This window comes from Neolamprologus brichardi, chromosome 13, assembly GCF_056152115.1.
Source record: "Neolamprologus brichardi isolate AB-2024 chromosome 13, ASM5615211v1, whole genome shotgun sequence".
Classification (NCBI taxonomy): domain Eukaryota; kingdom Metazoa; phylum Chordata; class Actinopteri; order Cichliformes; family Cichlidae; genus Neolamprologus; species Neolamprologus brichardi.
In genome coordinates, this window is record NC_142116.1 from 9,238,242 (window position 1) to 9,259,947 (window position 21,706).

The following is a 21,706-nucleotide window of genomic DNA, read 5'->3' on the forward strand; positions in this document are numbered from 1 at the left end:
ATCTAACACAACCACAACACGTTCTTGTCAAAAATAAACAGCTTTCTTTTACGCTTGTGTACAAATAACAAATTCTGTTATTTTTCTTGCTGTGAAAGAAAGAGGGAGAGATAAATAATTATAAAGAAAAAAGTGTCAACTGCAGGATTAGTGATTCCAGGATGGAGCAGCATTAATGTTTTTGCTGTTATTCTGTTTGCTTCCCTTCTTCTCCGTCATTTACGGGGTGGTAATGCTGCGTTCATCTATCATTCATCAGTGCTGACTATATGATCCGGATCACAAGATCTACATTTAGCTCCACTCATACTTGCCCACCCCTGCCTCAAGGTCCGCCTTTCTGCTTCTTCTCTGTCGCTGTTGATATCTTCCATCTTTCTTTTTAATCAGTCAAATTGTATCAGCTTTTATCTTTGCCCTTAAGTCTCACGCAACATTTCCCATTTTTTCAAATTCTCTCTGACATATCTTAAAAAAGGTTTCCTTGATTTTCTTGTTCTCTTCTCTCTTTCTGTTTCTCTTACATTCACACAGGCAAACCCTCAATCACCTCCAGGTCTTTTTTCTTCCAGTGACTTTGAATAAAGCAGACGAGGTGAATAAACTCGAGGGCTCAAAGACAAACTATTGACACTCCAACCGGGGACATTCCCAAAGGCAGCAGTTCATTTGACACTCAGCCAATCAGCTTTTTGCTTCTGCATGACTGACAGAGGTGGTGTCTAATTACACAGGAATGTTTAGAAGCACCTAGATAATCCTCTAAATGCCTATCCAAAACTAAAACTCCTCACTTTGGATAACAACAAGAACAAGCCATTGTATTTCTAGCAGTGCTGGACTGAGGAGGGGAAATCCCCACTCAGCTTAGACAAATTAAGGATATTTTATGTTGTGGAGAAATCTCAACGTAAATGTGCCTGGCTGTCCAGACATGTTCTGAAAAACAAAAAAAGGTCAGAGGTGTGACATTCAGGAGTGTTACTCTTGTTCCCATCCTTGAACAGCTGACTATGAATAGTAGATCAATAATCATTAGAATTGGAGATGGGCCCAATAGACCACTAATGTGTGATGTTTAAGAGTTTGTATCAAAGCAACACTTCTATGGGAGTTTGACTAGAGGATATCAATGCCAGCAGGCATTTTGAATCAGTGTTTTAAATGTCTGGATCATAGAGCTGATATGGCTTTACTTAGAGAAATGCATTAATAGTCACCAAGTGGATTTTTAATGGTCTAATATGTTTACTTTGTGCCCTTAAGGAGGCGTACACACAGGGACAGATTAAGACTGACATGGTGAACCAGAGACGGTGGAGTGTCAATGACATTTTGTTGACCTGTTTCGTAGTGGGAAGGTAACAAGCTAAACTAACCTGAGGTGAGAAGTTTGAGTTGAGAGTTTGACGCAGCAAACAATAGGAGGGAAGATTGACAGTAGTAAACGTATAAGCGTGTTACGTATGCAGCTGCAGCCTGAAGTATCGAGTGATGAGCTGTCAACAGCAAAACGTTGCATGACAAGCAAATCTTGAAATCTGTGGACAGGGAGTTGCATAATTTCTTTAGTCAATACTAGTGCTGTGCGATACTGCTAATATTGGTATCAATCCAATACCAACACCAATATTTTAACCTATAAAGGAAGTTTAGGGAGGGGAGACCAGTGTGTCATGATTTATGAGGTGAATCATCATAATTTTAAAAAAGTCTGAACACATTTTAATGACCATGTGACCATGACCACTCACTGTGATTTTTACTTTTCATATTAATTAGTTAATACAAAAAAAACCCCAAACTTTGCAGCTTTGAATGCATTTTGAAACTGGGCTTTTTGGAGTGTAAATGTGCCGGTCTCTTTGACTCATCTTCTGTTGTTTAATGTGACATAGACTATAAATATAATATATATGTGAAAGTCAAAAAAAGGTTTTATTATTTCTAACTGTGCTTGTTTGTGGTATATTTTTCAATTTAAAAAAATAACATTTTTAACACAATTTAGTGAACTATATGCTGAACTTAGAGGATAGACAAAAAATATTCTTCCTATCGTCCTAGCATTGATTCCAATACTAATATTAGATACTAATACAATACTAATACTAGTATTGATACCAGTGTTGGTACCCACCTCCCTCTAATCAACCCACATTTCCTTTCAACAACTGAGTCTGCGCATCTCAAAGTGTTTATTGTTTAATTTTTAATTAATATATTTATACTATTGTATGTTTATCAGTCACCATCTACTATGACCATTATGGGTGTTCCACTTTCATTATTGCTATTGCATTTAAGAAGATAACATCATATTTTATTTGAAGGTAATGGTCCATGATTAACTATTTATTTATATCAGTTCTCTACGCCAAAAACAGTTACAACCGATCGATGGTATTCCAGCTGCTAGCCTCGCTGTTCAGATTCAAGTTCAGATTCAGATAACTTTATTGGTCATAAAAAAGGGCAATTTGTTTGCAGCTTACCCACACAACATACTCACGCAATCAAACTTACACAACCTACAGTCTTTAGACACTAATCACAAACACTGTTGCATGTCAACAAACAATTAGGTCGAGGGAAAAAAGTGATAATCTTTGGATTTTTGCACTGATGCAATTGGAAATTTGCATTTTACATCTTGTCAACCATGTGAAATGAAAAGACAAAGGGAAAATGAAAAAAGAAACAAACCCCTTCCACCCATTATTTTATAAGTATTTTTCAGTCTTTATCATGAATGTGGCTTCTTTCCTCTGTGGTGTTGCCATCATATTTCACCAGAATCTGCATAGCTTGAGGATTTGTGGTAACTTGCAGTTTTCCCCATTCAGCAGAGGCAGCAAAAGCCTGTGACAGGTTAACCTGCACTTGACTCATGATGACAGCTTTCCCTACATTATTCACACCCATTGGATAAAAGCCAGACTTCAAAACATGTTTGTCTGGAAAGTTTGACGTTTGACAACCAGAGCCAATCAAAATGTGCGAGACAGTCTCATTGTGTAGTCTCATTTAAAACTCTCCTACATAAAGACACCTGGTCACCCTACTCATTACAGAAACTATGCTAATACCACATGAAAACCATCATTGGTCCTTGAATTTTGGACATTATTCAGCATGGTTAACACAACAGTGACTGAAACTAGTACAGATTTTCTGCACGAACATTCACGTGTCTCTGGAATCTGGTGTGAATTTCAGGTCAGTTTGCCTAGCTGAGATGAATTAAGGCCAGCAAATTATTCAGGTACAAATATCAACAACAAAACAATCAAGCTTCAAATGCAGCAATTTACAGTGTGACAAATGTGTGATGAAAACCACAAGCACAATTATTCTTCCACTGAGCAAACACAGTGGTCAGTCTCCTTGACAACAGTGCAGAAGTGCAGTAACTGGAACCAGTGAATTATTTTAAGGCTTTAGTGGCTTCTTTTTGGTAGCTGGTTTTACATGGCAGCTAATGGGTTGCTTACATCCACTTTAGTGAGCCTAACCGTGTATTTCTGAATCATAGATTAAACAAACAGTCCCCAGACTGCAGGCTCTGTCATCACTTTATGTTGTCTTGGTAATGCAATGAAGACAATGGGGGAGCAGAATGGTGGGTCGAGCAGTTTTAGTGGTAAAGCTGCCCAAGTGTATTGTGTGGCTGTCAAACCAGACTTGAGCTAGATGTGACCTGATTTGCCTATGTTAATACCACATGGCATTTCAAAATTAGCAAGGTGGACACATGGGACTCTAGCCACTGTTTGGCTTGCTTAATGGTACTGAACTAGTAGGCCTACTTCTGTCTTGGTGCATGTATGTATGTGTGTGATGTCTCTGCAGTTGTGTGGCAAATAGAGCCCACAAGAATCTGTCCATGCTCTGCATTTCACTGTGTGATGTTGTTTATTATACTGTGTTTACACAGTGCACTAAACAGAATAACCCAGAACATTAGAATACGAGAGGGACATGAACCTGTGTTTGAATGACAAGGATGTCTAAAAGAAAGGAAACAGGAAGATATATGAGGTGTGAGGGGAGTTATAATGAAAAAGAGTGAAAAAAGACAATTAAAAGGCAATATGCAAAGAACAAAGGGAGGATATTAGGATAAAGAACAAGGAAGCAATTGACAGCAAACTAGGAAGTGTATCCTAACTTGTCTCTCCTGCGCTAATGGAAGATTCATGTTCACAAGGTCATCGATCACCTATGGGAGATGGGTTCAGAGTAGTAGGTGTGTTCAGGGAGCAAAGATGTGTGGAAGAGTGAGGTTAAAGACGAACGAGGGTATAAGAGAGTAACAGAGATGTTTCAGAGTGGAAGAAAAAAAAAAAACTTTGTGAAAGAGATGCAACAGGAATTATTTAAATGCATTTTGATGCAATACAAATGTGTTCATTTAGATCATCTGTCATTATCTGACACCTGACACATTTGACACCTAATAATTCTGTAATCAAACAATTAAGCCTCTGGAAATCGATACAGTTCAGCTAGACTGTCAGCTAGAGATTATTACCAGTAGTTAAAATTGTTACAAAGTAAACATCTTGAACAGCTCAATTTTCCAGCAAGTTGAACTTCCCTTTGGCATCTCAGCCAAAAACCTCAAGGTCTGTCTAAGTGGATATTTGGTAAAAGAAAAGGAGAAGAAGAAGAAGTTTCAAGCAGAATAATCTCTCACAGAGAGGCCTTGGAGGCTCAGTGTGTTCATGGGCTGTTAGAAAGTAAAAGATACTGAGAACAATATATGCATTTCACGGTTGGCAGTTGTTTTATTTAAAATTAATGTTGTCTTGGTGTTTAAATTTAACAGGTTTAATTCCCCAGTCATCAATCTCATTTTATTTTTTATATTTTAGTTGTCGTGATGATTGCTAAAATCCTTCACATTTCTGTGTTTTTATTCTTTGGTCATAACATCTTGTCCTGTTCGTTATTAAACTGCTGTCAGCTTGTCAGTTATTGTTGGCTTCCACCTCTGCATCTTTTATGCAACTTTGAATTCATTTAACATGATTTTAATCACTGGTTAAACTCTTGTGCAAGCCAGCGTGTAGCTTTCAAGGACTGCAAATTTTGTACAAAACCATCAAGGATAATAACCAATCAATGTTGAACTATAAAAACACAAACAAACACACATATCTGAATCAATGTTTGAAACTATTTCAGTCCATTGTCTGTTTATAAAGAAGCTAGCACGCTGCTTACACACAGGAAGAAAACATATTTTTTGATGCTCCAAGGTCGTAATGAAATTTTGTTTGGAGTTGAAAACATATCACAAAGAGGTAAATTGCTGAACACAGCAGCCTTGCCCATGTCCACCTACAGCCTTACACACGTGCACACATGCACATGCACACAACACAAATAAACTCTAATAGCCCTTTACTGAATAAGATTTGCTCCTTGGTAGCAGATGAATGACACACACTGACAGCTAGACACACACTCCCTCCTCTTTTTTGCAGCCTTCCTACTGATCATCACACACTTGGTTGGGTCAGGAGAAAGCTGGTGTGTGTGCGTGCTTGAGTGTGTCCATATTATGACACGAGTGCTTATCTAAGCATGTGTGATTTAACGTATTATATGCCCACTCTGTTATTGGTGTGTGCGCGTGTGAATGTGTGTTTTACTTGCACTTGACTAGCCATCTATGTGAAATGAGTGCAAATGTGCTGCTGAGGTGTGAGTGTGTCTGGATGCATTCTGCCTGTATGCTCTGCCAGTCTCGCTGCTTGTTGTGTGTGTATGTGTGTCCTTGGTTGGTCTTACAAGTGCCGGGGCAGCAAGCTTGTGTACACTGGTGAGGGAGTGAGAGAAAGAGAAAGAAACAGTGAGAAAGCAAGAAAGACAGAGAGTGGGGGGTCTCTGGGGGTTAATGGTGCTACATGATTATGGTCCGTTGTAGGTCAACCTGTTGTTCTCTTCCCCTCTCTCTCTTCCCCTCTCTGTCTCTCTCTGCCTTTCCTTCTTTTCCTCCCTCTCCCTGCCTTGCACCTGCCTACTCCGCCCCGGCATTGTGCCGCTGTGAAAACGTTTAACCGATGGTGAATGAGCCAGCCAACCCCCTCCCTCCCTCCTTTGCCATTCCCTTCACTTCTAGAGAACTAGCAGGGGAGGGAGTAGGTGGGAGGCAGGATATGGAGAGATAGAGAGAATAGGGCAGGGGGGCAACAAAGGGCACATTCTCCCCTCCCCTGCATACTTTGCCCCACTTCATTCTGGCCCAGCCCAGAGAAGAGGGCTTTGTTTCCGGGACAAGGCAGAAATATGGCTGATCACACCGCTCTTCCAAGTGAGCATCACAATATGGAAAGAAGGGTTGAAGGGTGGAGAGGAGAGGAGCAGGATCCCAGGAATGCTGTAGTGAGGGGTTGGAAGCTATAAAAGTGATGTTTCCTGCTTGACAGGTCAAAAAATAATAATAACCTAAATCATATGCTATGACGCTCCCATGGGCTCAGACAGGGGAACAGGTTGACTTCAACCTAGCTACCTTCAGACTTCAGACTTTGAGCCAAAAAATGCTTAAATATGACCCTGCCCTGGTATCACTGGGGGCATGACTTCAGTACTTCCTCAGACTCAAAAACAGTAGATATAGTATTTATATATATATTTTAAATACACACAAATACAAGACTAGCATATTTATGGCCTGAACAGTAACATAATTTTTACCAGTATGTCCTACAATTAATTGACATGACTCCATGTTATTTACTCTTAGTGATAAAAAAAAATTGTATCATTTTATTTGAATAATGTGCACTCCACATCTGACTTTATCAAGTTCCTATGAAATTCCGCCAAGAAAAACCCTGTATTAACTGGTATTTTCTTCATATTGCTCCCCATTTTAGTCCTCCTGCTTCCTTTGCAGTACACAAACTACTGCTGGGAAAGGTGTTGAGAGCATTTTGTTTTTCTATCTCTGCTTCTTTTCACATGTGAGTGATAAACTCTCGTTATCTCGTACTTTTCTCCCAATATACAGGTAGTCAGCTGACCAATCGTGAGGGGAGTTGAAAGTCATCCTTATTGGCTTCTCACTTGTTCAAATCCACATCAAAGTTGCAGATTCTGCTACAAGGAAATAAATCCCAAATCTTTGAAGTGATAGACAGTGCTTTCTACATACCTACCACTACCTATTAAATATTTTAAAAAACAGTCTCTTAACAGTATAACTAACTTACCTTGGAAATGCAGACAGCTACCTGTAGCTCAAGCAGATACATTTGTAAGAAAGTCTTGTGTCATTTAAACACATAACTCATAATAAACTCTAATAAATTAGAATCTATTATTATAAGTTCAGTGGAAAACTGAGTAAATTAAGTTTTCCCTCCACTTTAAGTCATATAATTATTATTTCACCACTCTTTTTTTAACACATTATAAAGGTCAGGGTGTGAGCTTAAGTCCTAAAGAGTGATGTAATATGGAGCATTATATTTGCACTTATTAAGCATACTTATTAAGTATTCCATCATCTTGACATAAAAAAAAACTATAGTTGTGATGGCTTGAAGTGCCTCGGTAGTTTAGATCATTCTTGTCTCACTAACTCTGAAATTTCCTCAGGTCTGATAAACGGCATTGTTATTCACTTTAAAAGTCAGATGAATGCTTTAACTTGGGAGGCCCTATTCATGGAAGAGCTGGCGTATTTTGTGTGCTCTAATATGTTGCCATACAACATTCATATTTGCTCAAGCCATGCTGCTACCTTTCATGCTTCATCAAGATTTCTGCAAAACTGAAAAGTTTGGTAAAACTGAAAATGAAAAGATGTCAATTTGGTTTCTGAGGCGAATTAAAGCTGAGGCGGGTTATGTTTTGACTGTTCACTATCAGCTCTTGGCTCATTATTGTAGGCAAGTGTATTTCAAAACATAGTTTTCTGCCAGACCTTCCAAGCGTTCATACCAACAGTTCTCTGATATGGAAGAGGCAAAAAAAAAGGCCACATAATTTCACTACTGTATTCATTTTGCATTAAACAAGCCACATTCATTCAAGACATTTTCAGTCTGTCTCTCTCACACAAATATCCTCCGAGATACACACATGCGAACATATCCATAGAGCGGGGCTGAAAAAACAATTACAGTTTCTCATTAAGACACTCCTAATCCCTTTATGCAAAACACAGTTACACAAGTACACACAATGAGAGAATGAGAGAATGAGGGATATGAGAAAAGAGGAGAGACAGTGAAGAAAAAAAATGTAGCGCAAATGCGAGGAGAATAATTACATATATCATGAAGCTGTCCCTTTTATTTCGGATGTCACTTCTGATGTCACTGGCCGGCTTTGGCGCTAATTTGAATTCAGACCTTTATCAGTCGCCGGCAGCAGATTTTGAGTGACAGCGCCACCAAACGCCTCTCGCCAGCCGTCCTATTGATTTCTCTAAATCCCCAACAATAGCATTTGCATGCTTGTTTCTGTTATAATACAGATATGCCGTTTCGGAAATTAAAGAGCGGCAGGCAGACCAGAGGTAACTAATTGTGTGCCTGTGTAATGAGTGCAGTTTCAATTTGATATAACCCACAGCTTTTCCCCTCGCAGGCCCGCGCTAAGTACTTTCAAGTCTTTGTGGGGAAATAATTGATTTTTTGTGCTTTGGGCACAGGGAAAACTATTATGATCTTTTTGAATAATGGCAGCAGGAGAAAAGGCACGTTGAACGATTTAAATTGGTATTAGAGGAGAGGAAGGAAGGAAAGGAGGGCTTGGTGACGGGAGGAGGACTGATAGCATTGCGAAGTCCTGGATTTGACTGACAGTCTGCAAATGGCTACCAGTATGTTGATTACTCATTCTCTTAAGGTGGAAGTGGGGCAGTGTGTGGAGTCGCTATGGCAGTGAGTAAAGCCACATTGAGCCTGACTGGTGGATTGCTGGCTTGAGGAAAGGAGAATATGGAGGGATGGTGAGAGGAGGACAGTCAGGGTGGTCTAGCTGGCTGTCCATGCCAGGGGTCTGTTAGTGGGCCAAAACAGTGGGTGAATGAACAAGTACACAGGGTGGGGTTGGCATGTTGTCATATAGCTTCAGGCTTCTCTCACTCCTTCTGTGTGTGTGTGTGTGTGTGTGTGTGTGTGTGTGTGTGTGCGTGTGTGTGTGTGCGTGCGTGTGTGTGTCCTTGGTTGGTCTTACAAGTGTACAGGATGGTGAAAATAAAAGTCAGTGTGCAAAGTCATTGAAAATGCAGCACTCTCTTGAGGATGGTTTTAAACCTGCGCGCATGTGTTTGTGTCTGTCGATGCATTGCAGCATGTGTCTGCGAGTGAATGTATTTGCACCACATGCCAACTAGTCTGATTTATTTGAGGGAAATGTGATTATTCGGGATATCAGTGAGCCAAGCTGTCTTGCTCTCTCATGACTGAAAAAATCCTTTTTTTGTCTTCTATCCCTGCTCTCTCTCTCTCCTCTCCGGAGGCTTTGTTTCTTTTGTAACAAAAGCAGGGTTTCTTAGTTAATTCGGCATGTTCTAATTTCACACTCTTAATTGTACGCAGAGATAAACAGGTTTTTTCCATTGTGGACGAAGGTGGTGATGGGAGCAGGAGCGGGGGGCTACCAGCTTTACACTTCTATTGTCGTTTTACACGGCGGAGGGCAACAACCATGCCATGTTCTCTTGTCCTTTGAAGCCCACTGGTTCCCCATTAAAATTACAGGGACCATTTTCAATGACATTATCCAATACTCAAGGCTTCTGAGTGACAGTTGAGTAGAAAGGAAGAGGAGAAGACAGCTTTGGGAAGAGACACTGTCACACAGCAATCTTGTGAAGCAGACGCAGCAACATCAAATAGGAGAGCATGTGCAAAGCGCTCACATATGTTTCCCCGTAACACATCATAGACATGTTAGGCAGTCAGACACCAGGTTGCATTATTGGAGGAGCACATTTCAAAGTGGCTCAAGTATTTTTCACAGTGAGACCACAGGGAGCATTATGGGGCAAGTGCTTTTTAATCAAAATGTAAACATAAATATTGTACTGTACTGTATGCTTTTAATTGTAATCTATTTGAATAGTTTCTAAAGTTTTTGAATGTTTTAAGTTCTAAGTCTATAATGAAAAGATGCATGAATATTTATCTTAAAACTCAAATTTTGCAACAAAATAAATGAAAACAATTATTTATATTGTTACTTACCTGTGTGATTGACCTCACTCTGTAAATAAAACAAAAAAAACAATAAATAAATGACAGAAAAAAATAAAAGCCTAACAGAATAATTGTCACAGCTGAACTGTTGGTGTGAAAAGCAAACACTGGGTTGAATTCAAAACATATCTCTAATTACTACTGTTGTCAGCTCTTTGAAAGAATGAACCTGCTGAGTATTGATTTTTTTTGATCTGTGAGGTTGTCTGTGCAAATACACTGTGTCTTTCCCTTTCATTAATACCAATATCATGCCTGAACATGGAGAAAAAAGGCAGTTGAGGAAGAAGTGGACTGGAGGGAAATTACAGGGAGACGTTGGGCACAGAAGCTGCAGCGCTTGCGCGCAGGTTGCTGCGCTTTGCCCTGTCGCATCTCCTGTCAATACAGCCCAGATGTGATGGCTTAATACTGTTAGCGCAGGCTTAGCAGGGTGTGGTGTGACACTGTGAGCGTGTGTCCTTTGGATGTGTGTGCAAGAGGTCAAGCCATGCAAACAGAAAGGCAGTGTGTGCGCTGAATGCCCCCCGGCCACTCTGTCTATCTCCCAAGTCAACACACACATTCAAACAAGGCGAGGCCCTTTTGTGCCAGTCACACTGTTTCTTGTGACCTTCTATGTGCACGCTGGTCTAAGAACCAACATAAACCAAAACCCAAAAATTATCTTTATCTTATTTACAATAAATTCACAGGGTAAATGCCACTAAAAATAATTATTATGTAACATTGATTGCAAATAATAGTGCAAATGTACTTTGCATTTCTGTTATTTTTCATACATTTAAGCACTGATAGAAACTACAATAATGTGAGAATTGTATGCTCATAAACTGCAGAGCTTTTGTCAGCCACAGTGTTTGTGACCATTAGCTGTGTTAGAAAATTGTGGGTTTTTTTCACTTTATGGTAATTTCAAATGAACTGACACTTAAAGGCAAAGTTTTTCTGATGATTGACTCAAACCACTGAGACGACAGTTTGATTTTCTCTCATTTAAGACGCAGTCGAGCATTATTACATTAAGTAAATGTCTCAAAATTGTTACATAAAATACCTGTCATGATTAGAAAAGTTTTTCCAGGAACAAATTTGCTTTTTGTTTTTTTTATAATATTAATAATAATAATAATAACTTATTTTCTAAACAACAATCTTTTCTCTTTTAAAATCTGTCCAGGTAATGCCAATATTGGTTTGACGTGCATATATCATCACTATGTCATGACATCAGTGCAAACACTTTGCGCATGGTTTGCAATACTCCCAGAGTGTGCGGTGCAAAATAACTGTCTTCAGCACACACACACACACGGACACACACACAAAATGCTTAGAGCACTTGGCCTCTCTATCCTCTTTTTCTCTATCACTCACTTCTCAACATCTTTCCACAAGTCTCCCCATTTGTCCCCCTCTTTCCAATTGAACCTCCTCATACTCATTCCGACTCCCTTTTCCCTCTCTCACTCTCTCTCAGGGAAGCGGCATTGGTTAATTTAGTTGGTCATAACTAATAGCAGCTAATCTGCAGGCGGGAGTCTGCCGAGGATATTGGACAGTGTCGAGGTTAATCGCAGCCCGCCCGGTTAGCCAAGGCAGACAAGGGGAGGAGGGTGGATGAGGAAGAGGTGGATGAGGAGGAGGAGGGCTTAATTCCACCGAAGGCAAATGGCATGCCGGTTTTTATCTGGGCCCCTGATAAGGGAGCGCTAATACACCGAGGAGAATGGATGCTCAAGGGCCGGGTTCCTCTTATCAGCAAACTTTACAACAGGAGCCCCGGACTAACGGCGCAACCCCCACACCGTGCACAATAAGCACCTCATTTCACCTCTCAAGCAGAACTATCGCCACACCACCACCCACTACCCACCCGCCCCTCTCGTATGCCTGCATGCACATACACACTTACACGAACATTCGCCGCATCCTCTCCACTTCACTTTTGCTTGTCCCCAACCCCGCCCACCGCCACCATCTCCACCTCCCCTAACCTCCTCCACTGCCACCATCCCATCAAGCCGCAGAACACACACATTTACGTGGACACGCACACTTGCACACGCACTTACATACACGCTGCTTCCCTCCATGTCTCTCTGCAGCCCAGAGCAGGCAGCCACCAGGAATGGGGGAGTATTATGAGCGTGGGCTAATTGGAAGATCACTCTAATGCATTAAGAGATAAAATAGTTTGGCTGCGGGCCTAGAGGCAGGATCAGAACAACATTGGAGGAAGCTATCTGGCCCTGTCACACATTCGCAGATTTCCATACTAACGCAGAGAGAGCAATTACCCCAAACACAGAGCTCTGTTGGCGCTACAACACTCTCTCTGCCAGTACCACGGCCCCAGGAAATTAGAGGAGGTGTGTGTGTGAGTGTCTCTGTGAATAAGCTTCGGCAAGGGAGGAAATTGGCTTAGTGTTTTTTGATTGTGTATTTGTTTTTCTGGCTAAAAGAGGCAGGAATTGGCTTTAGGATAAGTTTAGGTTTTACAGGGTGGCCCTGGGTGTGTCGTGAAAAGTGGGAAAGAGAGGGAGAGAAACACATCCACCAAAACAAAGATATTAAGACAGTAGGCTAATCAACATGGCTAATAGGGAAACAGGCATCTGCTTGCTTACACCCTGTCTGTGTTGTTTTTCACATGCTAATCACTGTTTGTTATCACCAGCAGTGGGAGGTGTGCGTATTTGTGTGTGAGTGTGAGTGTGTATTTTGCTGATTTCTCTGTCTGCTGCTCTTTGACAATATCATCCTCTGTGTTCTTTGCTTTTTAAAATGAGGTCCATTCTGCTCAAACTGACTGTTGTGACTATTTTTGCAAATATTTTGTTCATTTGTAGTTGTTTTGAAGTAAATGCTTTAAATTTAACTCGTTCAGGAACAACAGCTTTTGTCGCTGGTATTAAAATCAAGAGGATAGCCAGCCAAGAAACTTGCAACATGAAAAAATAAATGACATTTAAATATCTATTCAAAAAGTTTCTGATAAATTTAGTGTAGCTGAAATTATATTTGCTTACACTAGAAACTCAGAACTACTTCACCTAGCAAGCAAATTCTTTTGGATCACATCCCACTGGCTCTTATAGGCCTTGGTATTTCTATACCTCTGTGGCACCTGTAGACCTGACTAGCAGGTGTAACAGGTAGGTACTCCCTGTTGAAGTCTGTCTGGCAGGGTTTGTTCAGATTGTGCCTGTGCTGGCATTCGCCTGTGGGCAGAAACAAGGACTCCCCTGACTCTCTTCAACTAAATGGATAACAGGTCACGGCTGGAAAGAGAAGGTGCTTACGGTCAGAGCGATTTCATACCTTGACTGAGACGAGGCCACTTAGCCAACAAGGCACACACTTGCATGCAGACACACAGAGACGTCTTTGTAGATCCTCGCTGTAGGGTGGGGCAGACAACAGCCCTTAGCGTCCTCAACCATTGTTGCCTATGATTTGCCGTTAAATCCAATTTATCGCTGTTATGGAAATGTATCTCTACCCTAAGGCACGTAAGGCTGGGTTTCTTCCATACAACCTCTCAATTTATCCATGCCTCATCCCCTTGTAGATTTGCTACCGTGGCACAGCTTACATTAATGTAACAGCCTAGGGATACATTGTATTATAATGCCTACATTTTACTGTATTTCTTTAAAGTATTTATTATCGATAAGAATTAGTATGCAGCACTTTTGTCAGCAAGCCACCTGACAAAAGTGGCTGAAAAAAACTATAATTAAAAATAAATAAATAAAAGTACTTTCTGAAGACAATTAGTTCAGTTACACCATAATAAATTTGTATTGTTTACAAAAAATTATAGCATATAACTACAGAGTTTGGGTTTTAGTCATCCAGATGTTGAGGGAGTAAATGGGATTATATAACATTTACAAAATATTTACACCCCTCAACAGAATTACTGTCCTCTTTCTCATAGATAAGCTACACACCTTACTCTGAGCTTTAACTAAAGCTATCTCCTGCCAAAAACAAGAATAATCCCCAAGAAAACTGGAAGGGACTCTGATTCTGCTGAAAAACGCTGAATTCTCTAAATGCCATTTTTCAATGCAGTGCACAACGCAAAGGAAATTCAATTCACATCCATTGTATTGGGGTGACAGTAGAAATGTCAGAGACGGATATCTCAAAACCAGGGCAAAGACAAGCACAACTGTTTTGCACAGACCGATACCACTAAAGGTAACAGAGAAAATGTGTTTTGTATAATGTGGGCAAATTGAGCCTTCGAATACAGATGAGTTAAAGGGGCCATAGGTTAAATGGTCCTAGCGCTCCATTTACTTTTATGCCACTTCTCATGCTTTTGTCTAAAAAGGCTAGATAAGTCCCAAACAATCTCATACAAAAATGAAGGTAAAATATTCAAACATACACACACTTGCTCTTTCCAGAAATTGGACAGATAGGCGTGCGGTGTCATGTGGAATGGTGTTTGGGGTTTTTTCCTTCTATCACCTGTGCAGTTTGCTAATTGCTCACAGAGTGATATGTAACAACTAGAGCAACTCCTGTTGTAGTTTTCATTTCACCGGGGGATAAACAAAGGCTCACTTTGTAGTCATGGGGTGGTGCTCTGTGTGTGCTACATTAGTGTGTGTCACCGGGCACATACACATGCAGCAGGTTTGAGTGCATAGCCCGAATGTGTGTCGGTAGATGCTGAGGTGTATGATGAGATGCATCATAAGACAATAAGTATTCATTATCACACGCACAAGGCACTTGGCACTTGGGTTGTTTTCTGCTATGCAAGGAGATTGGTTCCAGGTGTCAGTGAGAGGCAGCGAACGGCAGTCAGGCCAAGATATCTGAGATAGCTGCTGTCTGAGCAGAGGATTTCAAAGTGTTAGGATACGCTGCTACACTTCTAATACTCCATCTGTCTGTCTGGTTCACACACACTCGCACATGGATACGTAGACACACGCACATAAGATCAATATAGACTGGAATGATGACACTGAGATGCTCAATGTGAGGCCAAGAGCTTTTTCCGTCTGTCTGTTTTTTCTCCACACTCTCCTTTCCTCTCCTCTCTTCGCCAAACAGTCCATAGTGGAGCATTGTGTCATCTCTACTTGTTTCCTCCACTGCTTCCTCCCCCATTCCCTCTAACTCTGCTCTCCAGCCGAACCCTCCCTCTTCATCTTCCCCGTGAAACAATTGGCAGATGTAACATTTAATTACGGCTGTATCTCCTCAGGCACTGTCGAGGCAAAGCGAACCTAACGCCACTCAGAGCAAAGGAGGAGTTGCATTACAATTTGCTGTGAAGTGATTTATTCGCCGAGCAAGGTGGGAAGGAGGAGGGGGAGGGGGTGAGAACCAAATAGGAAAGGTAATTTCTCAATACTCGCTGCAAAAAGGTCAAATGCTTTTTAATGACTGTGTTTTCTGATAATGCAGAATGAAGTATGGCGGTGGCTACAGTGATGGCAGCGCTGCTGTGGGGGAAGCGGGCCAGACAATAATAAAGTTGCAGATTGATATCACATTGCAACGTTTTAATGGAGTCTTGTGGCTGAGGACTTCATTTGCAACAGGGTTTAGCCCACGCCTCGCCACGACTGTCACCGTGTGTGATTTCTCTATTCCAGACAGGGGCCTGTCGTTGTTGTTTGCCATCAACGCGAGCCAATTTTAAAAGAGCAAATGAAGTGTGGCCTATTAAATGTTGCCATTCACACAGTCATCGGGGGTTACTGAATGGTGATTAAAACAAGAGAGAGAGAAGATATGACTATGTGCGCAAACTGAAGAAAAAAAAGCCACACAGTTCTGTTAGCCGCTATGTGTGGAGGGCAGTGAGGAGACAGAACAGGGAAGTGAATAAAAAGAGAACTGATAAGGACAGAGGAGGTGGAGTTAATTAATGAAGACGCGACAGCCATACAGTAGCCACAGAAAAGACATCTTGTCTATTACAAGAGTCAAACTAATTTAGATTCTGAGGCTCTTAAGGAAAGGTCAAATATTTTTAGCACTTTTTACAGCCTTCTCAACGTACTCCTGAATTCCTCAAACCACGTCTGCATTAAAAACATCTAATAACAATTCATTTTGTATTTGCTTTAAAAAATAAAAGAAACTTGATAGCTTGAAGCTTTCATTTTAAAAGCTTAGACAGTAGACAATTTTAGACAATTTGTATACATTAGGAAGGTAAGGGTTTGATTTACCTGTATGAAGAAAAAGGATGGTCCCCAGATTGCAATGTTTCAGTACAAGCCACATTTTAACCATTTAAAGCAAACTGTACATGAGTTAATAGGTGTTTGTTTGTTTTTTTTCTTTTTTCTTTTGATTTGTTAGGACAGCTTAATTTTCTGGAGATTAGCTGGTGCACAATAGATTTTAAAAGGCAGCTATTTCGAAATTGACTTCACAAGCTAAAATATGGTATGCATGACTGTATAGCCACATGGAGTTGCACAAACACTAATGCTATGTATGCACAAAAGCAGCCTTTTAAAATTGATGGTTTTAATTATAGCTTTGCCTATATGCGGCAGTACAGGCCATGCAGTGTATTTGTAGTGAATGTGGCTTCAAGTCCCCCTACCGCCCCCAATCATCTACACCAAAGTCCTGTTTTGAAAATTACATAATTCTCCTTATTAATGAGCACGAATTGTACTCGACAATTAGAGATGGGTGGAAAATGTTAAGTTGGGTGTAGAGAGAAATGCTTCCAATTACACGGCGACACGGGGCCTTGTACCTTCCCAGCCTCCACCGCTGGTAATTAAATCCACAAGCTTCTTAACGAGGCAGCCATGAAATAAGAGTTGAAGGGTTAATGCGACTATCATTTCTCCCCGCAGAACGACTCCATGAGGCGCACACTCACATTAGCATAAATATTTTTTTAAAGAAAAAAAAACCTGTAACTTTTGCATTTGTGTGGAAAATAAATTGCATTATCATCACCTGTTTAAAATGGCAAATCACTAAAATGACAACCATTTTTTCAGTAAAGTATACAGTAGAATCAGTAAACGCTTATCACGTAGTGTTTTTATTCTCTCTGTTACCTCTAAATGGTGAGCTTTCCCGATTATTTAATTGTTGCTGGTATTATTTGCTAGGTTTTCCCCTCTCTTCCGTTTAAGTAGCTGCAATATGCTAGCCTTAACTCTGACAATTGCTGAGCAAAATTATGCCACCGAGGAACAATACAAGGCAGGGAGTCTGTTGAGTTGATTAGGGAGCTGCTGCTGCCCCTCTGTGTCTGGCTGCGGAGAGAATAGACAGTCACTGCAAGGCCACCCTTTTAATTTCGACGTGTGGTTAAAAATAAAAACACACTGACAAAGAGGTTGTGGGCATAAATGCGAACGGACTAAAAATTAGTTTGTAACATGAGACCCAATCACCAAGCACAGTCATTACGTTGCCTTTGTACTGTATAGGCCCCTGGCTAACGTGTAGGTATAACTACCACATGTAAAGCTGCACAAGTCTATTACTCTGTTGCGCACAATAATGGGGGCTGCTTCTGTTCTTTACCAGTGAATGTCAGGGCATAATTTAGACTTGTAGGCTTTGGCATTTGTGCAGAAACCCGCTTTTTCTTGTATTATTATTTTATTTCGCAGCCCGATGACATCTGAGCGAACACGGTCTTGGCTATTTGATAATTTTGTTAACTTTTCACCTTCGTTCAATATCCTGTCATACTGCTGAAGGCTGTGCTTGCCTTGTGCCATTATCAGCAGCCGCCCGTGACTTATTGTAATGGTTCCCTTCAATCACGGGAGGATGTATTTGAATTCATAATAGCGGCGGGATCTGCGTCTAATCTTTCAGCTTGAGCGGGGGGCGCGCACAGAGTCGCAGTGTGCGGTCACCCGCACTAATGGAGGTAGCGTCTCACTGTGAGAAGGCACCGACAACAGCGCTGCCAAGATGCGCGCAAGAGTGTATAAAAAGATCAATCTCAGTGCGTCATTTGTTTAAAAAAATAATTTTTCTATCTTTAAAGTTAAATCAGTTGGATAATAGGTTGTGATTACAACTGGTTTAGGGGATTTTCAACATATGATCGTCATTTATAAACTAGTAAAGCGTTTTAATGTCACATTTTGAGAGGGAAACTGGTAAAATCATTTGAAAGGGACACTAGATGTTTAAAAAAAATGCGATTTAGTAATATATTTTCCTGGGAGCGCTATTATGGATATGCACGATGCATTTTCCCTTTAGGCACCATGAGCTAATTTTTCTAACATTTTTCATTTAAACGTACACATTTTCACTCCATCACATAGGGTGTGTGCTGGCACCTAAAGATAGTTGCATAATCCGCTGACACAATGACTTTCTCATTATTATGTTTGGCCCCTAATCCTCAGCTTGAGGAGAGGTCATATCAGCCAAATTCTCCGGTCGCGGCCTTTTACGCTGTGCCTCCAATTATTGATACCTTATTCCAATAGGCGATGGGTTTCATTTGTATTTCATTCAGCGTAGAATGACCTGAAAATGTGTCAAAGAGCTGACATTGTTAAAAACCAACGATGTGGGGAAACCTCATCACAGCACCGGCCTCGCAGCCTCTCTCGTCCAATAATTAAAACTGTTAAAATATCAATGTCCCGCGAGAAATGAGCACACTTCGCCTCAAAAGTGGGCCACAGACATAAAAGATATATGAGGCTGTTCTGTTATAATTCAGTGAAAGAAACGGAGTATGTTCATGGTAATGTAATTTAAGGTATTGGTGCTTTCTAATTTCAGTGGTCCTGAATATATCCCCGGTATTCGACCTGCATTGAAAATGACCTTCTTTGGCACAGTCGCACTGCCTTTATTTTATTTTATTTTGCAGCACTCAATTCAGTGTAATCTAAAAGTGCAAGTAGGGAAATGTTACATTACACATAACCTGCTAGATGGTTTAATATCGGCGTGTTTTATTAAGAAAGACCCGCGGTAAAGTATCCCTATCTCACCACACGCACACGCACCACGCACACAGGCACGCAGACCTCTTATTACACTGTATGGATTCATTACCTTTGTTTGTTTAGTCGACCTGTAAACAGTGAGGGCTGATCTGGTATCTGTAGCTTGCAGCTTTGCCCAGGCCAGACACAAACACATTCCTTTTAATGAGGCTACGGAATTGCCTGCACAGTCCTCCACTCCAGATCATTAATATTGTATTGTTCATATCATGAACTCCTAGGTTACACCGAGCATGCATTTTTCATTGCGATAATCCTTAATTATTTTTATGCACCCTTAATCTTTCATATAGTTTCAGTGTTTTGCTTAAATATTTAATGGCATGATGATGCGTCTTGTCTTTCAGTACTCGGCTTTCTCAGACGAGAAGGGAGATGGAGAAGAGGTGGTGCAGGGAAGGGGGAGAGAGAGGGAGAGAGAGAGATGAGAAAATGGATTTTAACGCCTCTCCCAATATAAGCCTCCTCGGCACTGTCTGGTTGAGTGACTAGGCCTCCAGTGGAGACGCTGTTTTAATTCACATCAACACTGACCTCATTCAAAATAATCCTCTCTGCCTTAATCGCTTTTTATTCTGGAGCTGAAACTCATTTGTACATATTTAACTGCAGGAGAAAATAGATGACACACAAAAAGGGGGGAAAACTTTAAATAACGTACATGTTAATTTTTTAATTCTTACAAATGATACCATTATTATTATTATTTGTAGTAGTAGTACTATAATTATTATTATTGTAGTTGTTGTTGTTGTTGGTATTCTTATTATTTGTGTTTCCATGTAAAAGCCAGCCTATTTGACTGCAACCGCTAATTTAGTTAATATCACTGTATTAATGATGAAAACTGGAAATTCCAAGACAGTTCATTCAAAATATTCAAATGTGTTTTCCTCTTTCATTCGAGCCTGTGCTCATCTCAAACACTGAAATGTATTGCATAAGATAAAACTGTAATTCACATATATGAAAGGGATGCAACAGCATAATCAGATTTCTTAAGTATTTTAGCTCAATCACCAGCATAAACTATATATAGTTGAATTATTTGAAATGAAAGTAATTTTTCTGGGTCAAAGGTCAACCTGCAAACCAGATCACTGGTTTGTAGGCTGCTTACAGTTGTGGTGAGTGAGGTATCAATGTTCCCTTGGCTTAAAACTCCTACACCTGAGTGGCAGATGGGCAGAGTTGTTGCTGGTTCAAAGGTCCAGACTTGAATGTGTTTATCTCCACACCTTGCATGGGGGAAGTGTATTTTAATTCAAGCATCAAGCTCAGGAATCCATTAATCCCATCTACTGATATGATAGGAATCAAGATGAGAATCTGCACCAACACCATTAGCGGTAATGTTACTGTAATAATACCTATAGTTTTGTTGTTGTCTCTGTTTACTATTATATATAATATACATATATATATATATATATATATATATATATATATATATATATATATATATATATATATATATATATATATATAAAAATAAGTATTTCCTTTTATTAGCTAAATTTGTTGTACTAAAAGCAGCTGCTAAGGTGACATTCAATGCTATTTCCCTTATCTCGCCATTTTATTTAAATATAAGGCAAACTTTTAAATAATATCTAAAATTCTGTCTTATATCTTTTTAAAAAAAAATAGTAACAAAAACAACAAAATAAAGAGAAAGGAAGGAAAAAAGAGGGCTGCTATGTTTTTGCGCAAAGTGAAACGTAAGTCCGCGTCTGTGGTCAGTGAATGCACATTTCCTCCCATCTCCCTCTTCACCTCTGTCCCCTCCTCCACCTCTGCAGTTCTTTCCTCTCCACACCTGTCTTATTGTACTGAGGAGACACTTTTATCCCTTCTTCCTGATTCACTTATGCGCTGCTTTCACTGCACTTAACTCTCATGGTGATATTTGAGACCACCCAGGTTCTAACTGTATTGGCCTCTGGGTCGTGTTTGGCTTAAGATCTCCACTACAAAATTAAATTACAGTGTGACTGTTGGTATGTAGGTAAACCACCACTATTACATAATGTTACACATTGACATGTTTTGCTGTCCTTCAAACAGTCAAGGATTTTATGCTGAATGAATTTCGCATTTTGGAATGTAAAGTGATGTTTGCATGTGGTAATGTAAAATAGCGAGGCAGTTGTACGCATCAATCCTATTTGTTGCTTTGAAAATGTGTTCCAGTTTTACAAGGGTTATTCAAACCTCCACAATCCTTAGTTAAGATAGTCTTCTATTAATAACGTCTACATACAGCCTAACAAGGATGCAAGAGCATCAGCAAGAAGGACAACCATTCATCCAAGGACCCAGGACCCCTGATCTCCATGTAGTATGCCCTGCCATGAAAGGCTCTTCTTGGGTCCTCACTGAGCATTTTAGTAGGCCTAGATGAGCTGCGCGTATAGTGTATAGTGTTAAGGCAGGAGTATAAGAGGAAGCTGGGTTCATCATCTTGGAGAAAGAATG

The 21,706-nt window shown here is 40.3% G+C and overlaps 1 protein-coding gene across 1 annotated transcript in view; it reads right to left on the minus strand.

Annotated features, from left to right (window-relative positions):
- Window positions 1–10,214: 10,214 nt before the first annotated feature.
- Window positions 10,215–21,706, minus strand: part of camkmt (calmodulin-lysine N-methyltransferase) — a 141,689-nt gene continuing 130,197 nt past the window's right edge. Inside the window, exon 12 of the mRNA XM_087850096.1 lies at window positions 10,215–10,233. The gene's annotated coding sequence lies outside the window, so the exon portion shown is untranslated. The remainder of the gene's footprint in view (window positions 10,234–21,706) is intronic.